Genomic DNA, 10,652 nt, shown 5'->3' with positions numbered 1-10,652 from the left:
TTTCTCTGTAGCTTTTCTTTGAAAGCACCAAAAATGTTAGCTTTTAAATTATTTTAAATAATAGAAAATATTTAGTTTCTCCTTCTGACCACCAAGAAAAATAAGGCAAGTTTTAAGTTTGAGAAAAGCAGTATTTCATTTACATCCTCATGTGAGTTACTGACTTACAACTCACAAGCAAAAATTATTTCCAGTTCTCAGAAACCCACTGTCTATGGATTTCTAGCTTATTCGTAGTTGGAACTTAAAGAAGTCATGTTATACATACTTAGTTATTGAAAAATTCTATGTGAGATACTACTAAATCAGCATAATTATACCAGTCTTTGAGCATCTCACTTAATCATGATTTATTCTTGAGCCACAAACTCACTGTACTCTCCTTGAGAGTAATACCATTCATTTATCTGAATAATGAACAGTTGAGGGGAATAGCATTTGTATGAATAATAAACAATTGAATAAAGAACAATTGGAAGAGAATTTTTACCTTCTTATCCAGCTAAACAATTTAGCTAAATATTGGGGAAGGAGTTTAAGGTGATCATCTTGGGCCCTACACAAATGACCGAACAATTTAAATAGTTATTGATTAAATTCCATGTTTAAAGTTCTTCCATAATAAATGTGGATTGTACTCTACGTTGTTCATTTAATACCAGATATTTACTGAATGCTTACTATGTGCCAGGTACTGTTCTCAGTAATTATCTCTGCTCTTGTGGAGTTTACATTTTAGAAAAGACACAATGAATAATAGATAATGAATAATAGATAATTTTTAAAATATACAAAACTATATATAGTGTATACATCGTATACATATACATATTATGGTGTATAATAGATATGTTAGAAGGTTATGTGCTATAGAAAAAAAGAAAAAGCAAGGCAGGTCGCAATATTAAATAGAGCGTTTGACATGAGTCTTGAGAAGTAGTTGAAATTTGAGAAGATTTGAAGGAGATAATGGAGTTGGCTACAAAAATATCAGGGAAAGAACATTTCTGGCAGAGGAAACAGCCTGCACAGAATCCCTAAGATGAGATTGAATTTCAATGGTAGTTGAAAAAAAAAATTTTTTTTTGAAAAGATATATAAAAGGAAGGGAGAAAGGAAAACAATCTATTGTTCTTTATAAAATTTAACTTTTTTTAAATTCAGAAATAAAATCTGAGGCTCTGGGGCGGGGGCGGGGCTGGAAGCCCCAAGATGAGAGCAGCCTGGCATCTGCAAGGAAAAGCCAGGATGGCTGGAGGCGGGTGAGTGAGCAGGGGGTCAGAAAACAGGGTGGGGCCAGTGGTGGTGGTAGAATGAGATTCTACAGAAACTTTTAATAAAGACCTTAGCTTTTTTACTCTGAAATGAGAAATCGTTAGAGGGTTTTGATCAGAGTGACACGATCGGGCTTTTGTTCTAAAACACAGTGGCTTCCATGTTGAGAAAAGACTGTCAGGAGCAAGAATAAAAGACATGAGGCTTATGGGAACCTATTGCAGTGATCCAGGAAAAGGCTGATGATGGCTCGGACCAGGATGGCAGCAGTGGAGGTGTTGAGAAACAGTTGGATGCTGAATATGTTTTGAAGAGGGAGCCAACATGAGAGGCTGATGGATTGATTGTTTGTGGGACACAAGAGAGGCAGCAGAATCAAAAGTGACTCCAAGGTGTGTAGCCTGAGCAAGCGGAAACATGATGATGTTATCTACTGAGATGCGTAGGCTAGAGCTAGAACGGATTTGGGGAAGGAAATTCAAGAGTTAAGTTTTGGTCTTACTGAGTTTGAGATATCTATTAGACATTCAAGTTGAGATGTGGAGTGGGTGGGCAGTTAGATATATACAGGTCTGGAGAGATGGCTAGTCTGAATATATACATTTAATAGAGGGATATATTTTACATGTAATTTTCAGGGCCCAATGCGAAATGAAAATGGGCCCCTTGTTAAAAAATTATTAAGAATTTCAAGATTGCAACAGTAGAGTATTAAACCAAATGTGGGGTTCTTCTGAGGGTGGGGTCCTGTGTCACTGCAGCCTTGTTTGAGAGTCAGTGGCATATACATGATATTTAAAACCACACGATCGGGGAAGACCATCGAGGGAGAGAATGCAGGTGGAGAAGAGGACCAAATGCTGACCTCAGGCAGTCTGGCGTGAAGAGACTGAGAAGAGGAGGAGCCAGCAAAGGAAACTGGGAGGTAGGAGGAAACCGGGAGAGTGTGGTGACCTGGAAGTCAAGACGGACCTGAGGCAGGAATGATCAACTGCATCGAATGCTGCTGGGCCGCTAAACAAGGTGAGGACAGGGAATCGACCCCTGGATTTAACGATTTCTAAACCCTCAGCAACGATAAATTTTAATTTGTTTATAACAAGCTAAGCAAACCTGAGGGAGTATTACAAACAAAATTATAATTGTTGAAAATAATTTCTTGATATTATGTGGCAATAAAGACGTTGGGCCATATTCCACAAAATCCCCTGAAGTATAGCACATTTCTACAATCACTGTCACATAAGTAAGTTTATTTTAAAATCTTGGCAGATTTGGGGCATAAAAGATAATAATATATTTTAAATGAGGCCAAAAGAGGATTTTCTGAAGTTTTCCCCAAAATTTTGGAGAATAACTTTCTTGGCCAATATCAAGTATTTATGAGGCCCTGATAATTTGTCTTAAAATAATATTTTATAAAAATGATTTAGAATCTTTAAAAAAGAGAAATTGCTTTTGAAATATTATTTCCCCCTTTCCTAGTTTCTATTGCATTTGTCATCATTTTATCTCAAGACATATTGCTAAGAGGCTGATATGCAAGAGCTCTGAAACAATAAAAGTCTTTCCAACCTTGCACTTAAGGTGATTTTAAGTATCAAATCTGCAGACATCCAGGGGGTTTTTCAAGAACAAAGCTTCACCTGTTGCCTGCTGTTATGCATTTTAATGCAGTGCACACTAAGATTAAAGGAAAAAAAAAAAGGTCTAACAAGCTTCTGACTTTTGATTAAAACTCTTTTGCAGGGTTTTTCACAAACACATTTTATAACTCAGAAAATTAAGTAAGGAGTTTGTTGATGTTTAGAAGAATGTGCCAGGCTTTAAAAAGCATTCTTAAGGAAAACTAAAGCTTTGCTGACTGTTTCCAGGTTTTGATATATTTCTGTGGTTAATAGGATATAATAGTGGTGGTGGGGGGGGCATCAAAGAGAAGGTAACTTTGCACCTAGAAAATAATTCTGATTTTTTTGTATTGAAAATCGAATTTGCCTCTGTAGATAGAATAAATTTACATTTCAAATAGCCAAGGAAATTCTGCAAAGGATCTCTACATGTTCAGACCCAAGTTATCTGTTGTCTACCTCCTTCAGAGGCTTCTTTGCCAATTATTCTGGACCTGCAGAGAGATTCTAATATGAGCATTTCAAGCACCATGAGGAATGCATGACTAACTTTTAGAGATAAGCTGTCAAGAATACAAGAATTATAGATTACATATCTAAAAAATCTTTTTCTGAAGAGTAAAGACTCTGGTCACAGGCATGAACAGAAACTGAAGAAACAGATGTGGGAACTGTTTGACGTGACAGGAGCTCATGCTGGGTAAGGAGGGGTGGTGCCTGAAGCCCAGGGTGCTAGATAGAGGCCTGGAGAGGTCAGCTCCAAGGGCGAGCCAGGTGCCTACCATCCTCCAAGAGACTGTCAGGATTAAATTCACCTTGCCACTCCTCCCTGTTTTCATGAATCAGTGTGTAACTTTCTTGTTCCTGACCCAGTCTGAAACTTTACTTTCTACTTCTCCTCAAATCATTTCATTATGTCTTCAGGAACTTCTGCTCCACCAATTAAATGAACTCTCCCATTGTCTCAAGCTATAACTGGCAAGTCACCTCTAAGTCTTGCCTTTACTGAAACCTGACTCTCCCCTGGAGCTACCCTCCTCTGGGCATTTCCAGTAGTGGCTATTCTTACATCCAATTATAGAGGAAGACACTTTATCAGCCCATAAATGGGGCCTCCTGCCTTCCTGTAGGCATTCAAAGGTCGCCTCTTCCCTTTCTGATTCTCTTAGCATGTCTAGCCAGAACTATCTTTGAGGCTCTGCCAGCCTACCAGAGGGTGTGTTCTCTTCTTTTTATCTTGGCTGCCAAGAGGCATGAAGTTCTTAGTGGGTAAATTTAATTGGTAAAATTTATAGTAATTTTAAATGGTAAGTTTAATAGTAAATGTTTGTATTTTGATCTCCATGTCACCTTTCATTTTTGACAACATAAAAAAGTTCTTTATGTTAAACTTTCTGAGTATGTAGAAGAAAGCAACCAATTTAAAATTTTTGAATGGTAATCAACTACCTTATGGATTTTGTTTGTTTCTATATTATTCACCTAGAGTTGCTTAATTATTTTCTGAAGTACTGTCCAGTGAAGCCAAATACATTTATTGGTGGATTTAGGCTGTCTTTTCTAAATTTTGCTCCTTCAATCAGATTTTCGTGTCTTTGGAGAGTTTCTGATCAATGCTTTCGCTGAAACCTTGTAAAAGTATTCTGCTTCCTTACACAGCAAAGACATGTATTAATGTCTCTAATATTTGTGAAAAGTTTACTTGAATGGAAGCTGCCTATTCTCACATTTCCATGGTGAAGAGGCATGAGACAGTCAACATTCTCCTAGTGCCATATTCTAGACCATTACTTTTCCATCCTTATGTAATAGTCCTTCTTTCTTTGGAGTTCATACTATCTAATTATCCTCACTGCTGATATCTTTACATTTTGAGATTACTCCTCCCATTCACTGAAGACTTTGGCTCCTGTCTCATAATTTTCTCAACCTGATACTTGCCATCATCCTAGGTACTCCATTCGACATCAAAGCCTCAAAATTCTTTGACAGCTGTGACCCCATTAGCCCATCTCCACACTTTATTTTAGCAAATTACTTGTCACTTGAAATGGTTCCACATTTAACACAGTTGTGGGAGGGAAAGAAAGTGCAGTAGAATGAAACTTTGGTGGGCCCCCATGAACTATGATAGTATTTGTGACTTTGTGTGTCTCCTTGCCTTGCATCTGAGTTGGCTGGGTGACCTGCATGGAACAGATGCTACATCAGTTCCAGTCCTAAAACTTAAGTCCTGAAAGCTTCTACTTTTACAATCTTGGGGAAGCCATATGCCATTCTCTAAATAGCCCAAACTACCAGTACAGCTTCACTAGTGTTAACAGCTGAATATCAGCTTTGGTTATAAAACTGGCACAATGAGATATGTATGTGAGAGACTCATGAGGTACATTGCTCTCTTTTCAGACAAGGTCTTCACAGTTTAAAGTAACAGCACATCTGAAAAAGAAGAGGTAGCATCATTGGCTAGTGTGGTATAATAAGAAATCTACATGGTCTTTGTCTCCAGCAAAACCCTTGGAATTTCCTAGGTGACTGGAATGTCTTTTGTCATTCATTGGACATCCATTTTGAGCACAGCTGAGTTTATGTTAATGAGTTGACTTAGAGTGGGGCCCCTACACAACCCCTAGATGGAGCTGGTCATTAGAAAGACCAAGAAGGTTGGAACTTTCAGGCCCATCCACTGACTGACCTCTGGGAAGGGGAAGGAAAGGATGGCTACAGATTAAGCTCTATAAAAACTCTTTTTAGTGGGAGGGACTGGTGTGCCAAGAGCGTGGAAGTTCTGTGCCCCTTCCCATAAATCTTGCCTTATGCATCTCTTCCATCTGACTCTTCTCGACTTAAATTCTTTTATGATAAATTTGTAATTGTCAACAAAAAGACACTGCCACCAACCTAATGTCAGTAGGAGTCCCCGATTTGGGGTGTGGAAAGAGGAGAAACTTAATTCAGTTGAACAGTTTGCAAACCCTGGAAACACAGCCTCAGGAGGAAACCCAAAGTGTGCTCCCCTGAGACAAAGTGGAGAAGCTTGCTTATATAGAGAAAGTGGCTGCCCTAGGCCCTGATTGGACCATTTTTGTGTAAATGAGAAATCCAAATTTTTGCTGTTTGATTGGTCCAAATAGCACTGTCCTGTTTGATTGGCTTCTTGTGTTCTGATTAGTCATTATGGAGCCTCTGTGATTGGTCAGTAAAGATGCAAATGAGGATATAGCTAAACAATTTCAATTGAACAGGGCAGATCTAAGCCCATTGGTCAAAATATGATTCCAGGAACTCCTTTATAAGATTCAGCTCAGCCAGCAGGAACACAGTACAAGATGTTTGGCAGCTCCATCTGCTGCCTTTCTGTGAAATGCAGTGTGGGTGAGAAGCCCCTGTAAATAGTGGTTGCTTGACTCTGATTATGAATTTGGGCCCAGTTAACCACAAGGAATTCTTCTTGGCAGACATATTCCTTTTTGGTATCCACATAATCAAGTAAGTGAAATATTTCCTTGAGTTCTGTGAGCCGATCTAGTAAATTAAACAAACCCAAAGAGGGAGTCATGGGACCCTCTGATCTAGAGCCCATTGGTCAGAAGCACAGGTGACAACCTGGAATTTTTATTGGTATCCGAAGTGGGACAGTCTTGTGGGACTGGGTCCTTAACCCGTGGGATCTGATGCTATCTTCAGGCAGATAGTGTCAGAATTGAGTTAAATTCATGGGACACCCAGTCAGTGTCCGCTAAAAACTGGAGAATCGTGGTGTTAGAAAAAACATTTTTTTCAGTTAGTAAGAGAGATTCGGTGGTAATGGGGATTGAAAGTGTTCCCGATCTTTTTATATACTCCAGTTCCAATTATAGGGTCTCAGTCTTTCTGGATTAGTGCCCTTTCTTAGACAGATAGCAGGGCAGTAGGTTTAATAGCCCTGTAATTCAGTAAGCTTAGGGGTCAAACTTTGCATTTATTTTCCAGCTATCGCAGTCCTGTAGTTTCAGGAAAGATATATAGTAAAATATCTAGCAAAGATATATACTAAATTTCTAGCAAAATATTAGGAAGTTCATGGTTTTCAGACTGTGACATAAGACAAAAATTTAGGAATCTGAGCTGTCATTGTCTTACTTTAAGCTTTCCAGGGTCATTAGAAAAGCTATCCCATGCCATAGTCATGGAATTCCTCATAACCTATATAGTGGTCTATGGCAGTGCCACTTAGGTGTCAATGCCTTCAACAAACACTTTATTCCAGATCAGTCACCACAGGTGGTAATGTAATTAGCTCTTGGGAGACTATGTGCCATGGATTACCAAGTCTCTTGAGCTCCCATGAGACCATATAACTTAGCATATGTCCCTTTCTTCTTCACTTCCCTGAGGTGGTATTGCCTGCAACCACATCTTTCCAGTATCTGTCGCATTGTCCTCGGTTGCAAATTTCAGAAACTGGCGGTTCTAAGAAGAAAAAGAATATATTGAAAATATGTCAGATGGTTCTTAACATTTCTAGGAACGCTAGAGAACCAGGCTAAAAAGCCTGGAGAAAGGAAGGCAGCCTAGCTGCATACAGGACCATACCTGCCATCACTCACCACTGGGCACTTCCGCTTATACCACCACCGAACTTCCATCTTGTGGTCCAGGATGGCTCCTCCAGCTTCTTTTATCACATATTAATTTACATCAGCAGAGAGGAATACAAGAAAGTGGAAGGATGCCTCCTTTCCTTTAAGGCAAGGTCTGGAAATGGAACACATTACGTCTGTTTATATCCCATTTATCAGAATGTCACGTGGCCACGCCCAGCTATAAAAATGGCTGAGATAAGTAATTTCTTCCGGGAAACCATGTGTCCAGCTAAACTTTCGAGGTCTTATTACTCCAGAAAAGAAAGAATAAATAGCAAGGAATAATTTTCTCTACCACAGGTATCCTTTATGGAAATAAAATTATTCAAGGAAATATTGTAACCAAATGAATTTTGAATCAGAAATTTCAAGATGGGGAAGACATAAAACATAAAGAATAAAATCTAATATTTAATAAAACCTGCGTAAGTCAAAATAATGCTTGTTATATAGTTAAGAACTATATTGCAATGGTTAAGAAAGGACACTAAATAGAAAAACCATACTCCTGATTATTCTTTGACTTAGGTTCATTGATTGTTAATATAAAATATAAACATTTTTGAACTTGTTAAAATGTATAAAGGTCTCATTTCATAGTATAGGTGAGAGGCATAATTGTTGAATTTTGGTATTAACAGGGAAATGCAAACACAAACACTTATAAACGTTTAAGAAACTATTAAATAACTCATTGTGGAATTCAAGATTACCAGAAAGAGTAATAAAAACAATGAAAACAGGCAATTCAACAAAATAAAGGTACCAAACAAGGTACCAAAGGGAGATCATAAGAGACAACCATCTTCCTCCTCCTCACATATTTTTCAGAGTATAACACATATTTACTTATTTGAGATTACTGCCCATGTTTCCTTGAGCAGTTCTCTTTTTTTGTAATATTTGATAAGAACATTATTTCCAAGTTTAGAGTCTGGTTAGAGATTGTAGATTCTCTGATCATTTTATGGAACTCTTAAAAATTAATACCACTTAAAGTAGCAATAGCCTTCTTAGGTTATGTTGTTAGCTGGTTTCACAGACCATGGAGAAAATCTAAAATGTTAAAGTTGAAGCTAATAATTGTTACTCTTCTTGAATTCTCTTCATTGTAAACTCATTGGGGCAGTGGGGAGGGAGAATTAAAACCTGCTTAAAAATAATCCACATCCTGGTTCATGGTCTGTAATGTAAATAAGATTTTGGTGACAGATATAAAAAAGAACTGATATGTTTTTATTGATCCAGTATAAAACTGGAAGGAAAGATGCCTGAATTCTCTTTTAGCACATTCTCCACTCAGTGTGCAATCTTGACAAGTTACCAATTTTTTTGGACCTTGATCTTATAATCATGCATCTATAGAAAATATTTCATTTAGACTCTATCGGTTTACACAGTAGAATCTTATCATTAACAAAAATAAACATTAAAAAACCCAGCATTTATAATTTATTCTGATTACAAAAATAATGCACATATAAAAATAGAAAATTTCAAAAGACAAAAAAGATAAGGAAAAAGTAGAAATTAGAATGCTTTAACTTTGAACTACCCTGCTCCCATTTTTGTGTTGGTTCTACCTTGCTTTTAACCTTTCTCAAACTAGTAATTTATTATTATTATCCCTCCTTCCCTCCTTTCTTCTCTTTCTTTCCTTCTTAATAGTTAATATTTGTTTAGAGTTACAAAAATGTTTATTAATATACTTGCTTCCACTACTTTTTTCTGGGCTCATTTGATTTTGCAAAGAACATCTTGAAGTTGTTTTTTCACCAAGAACTTATCTGGTTTGTTCCCATTTATTTTCCTTTCCCCTAGGACATTGATTCCTTGGCATGGCTGCTTTGGTTGCTCTTCAATAAGGACAAATAACTGACTTTTGTGGGGGAGTATTTTATCTGGCTTTATAGTTGCTCTTGATGTGACTGTTAATTTGAAAAACATTTCTCTTAAAAACCTTAACTTTAGACTTAAAAAGTAAAAGTCTAAAGCCCAAACAGCCTTTTAATGTTAAAAGAACCATAATAACATTGCCAGTTGCTACTTATTAGACTCTTAAATTTTTAGCATCCTGTGGTTACACCAAACGGGATATGGCTTTCAAAGCTGTTCTCAAGGCACCTCCTCTGCCATCTCCACTTGTGAGATAATCATATAACTGTTCATTATGTATCTTTTTCTTCCATTACATCCATCCTACAGAAGAGTCTCTGAACAGCAACTGAACAAAAGCTGCTGAACAGATTAGTTGAGAGGGAGAAATACTGTCCTTCCTTAAGTAAATATATTGAACCAAATTCTTACTTTTTGCCCATTGAGAATCAGGATAGGGGTCTGTATCAGTACATTTTTGTTCTTGAAGTAAATAACTCTCTCTGGTCCTATTTTTTTTTGGCCCTCAGATAGTGGCTTATCATAATAATGTCTTTTCAAAATGAAATTGCTACATATATCTCTGCATTTGCCATTTTTGTGATTTGGCGTGAATATGGTTATCCATGACCCATCGATCGAATGTCTATCTTGTTTCAGGCACTGAGCATGCAGTGGTAAACAGACACACGGTTGTCCTAATCTTGATAAAACTGACACTCCTCAAGGAGATGAGGCAGATAAATGTAACTACTTTTTTTCCCTGAATTCTGCCAGGCTGTCTTACTTCACAGTCGGACTGCCTTTTTCTTCATTGATGCTTCTGAAAATATGTGGTTTGTAGGGCTGAGTGCTTCCACATTGCATGCTATTATTCTGGCTCTGGTAGTGAAAATGTTGTGTTCTTTCTTGCTGCATCTCTCTTCTCCATGGTAACTTCTTAAAGCTGCCAGAGTGATGTAACATTTTTCTCTTCCTTTCTGTTCAGCCACTCCTGCCTGGTTGCTAAGGGAAACCAGCTAAGTAATTATTAAGTGTAACATTAATTTAAATATTCTGTCTAGATAAAGTGCATGACTTTAATGACATCTATTTCAAACTAGCTTCAGGCTTTTGCTGCATTTACATTAGGCTTTTTATCAGGCTCACAGGTGTTCTAGAGTTAAAGTTTCTGAAAGTGGAAGTACCAGGCAACTGGGGCGAAGTCTATGAGGAGAAAATCCAGACAATGTTTTTGGGAAAACTTGGG

Source organism: Pteropus medius, unplaced genomic scaffold (genome assembly GCF_902729225.1).
Source record: "Pteropus medius unplaced genomic scaffold, Ma_sr-lr_union100, whole genome shotgun sequence".
Lineage (NCBI taxonomy): Eukaryota > Metazoa > Chordata > Mammalia > Chiroptera > Pteropodidae > Pteropus > Pteropus medius.
The sequence above is the reverse complement of the archived record's forward strand: the minus strand, read 5'-3'. Positions refer to the sequence as shown.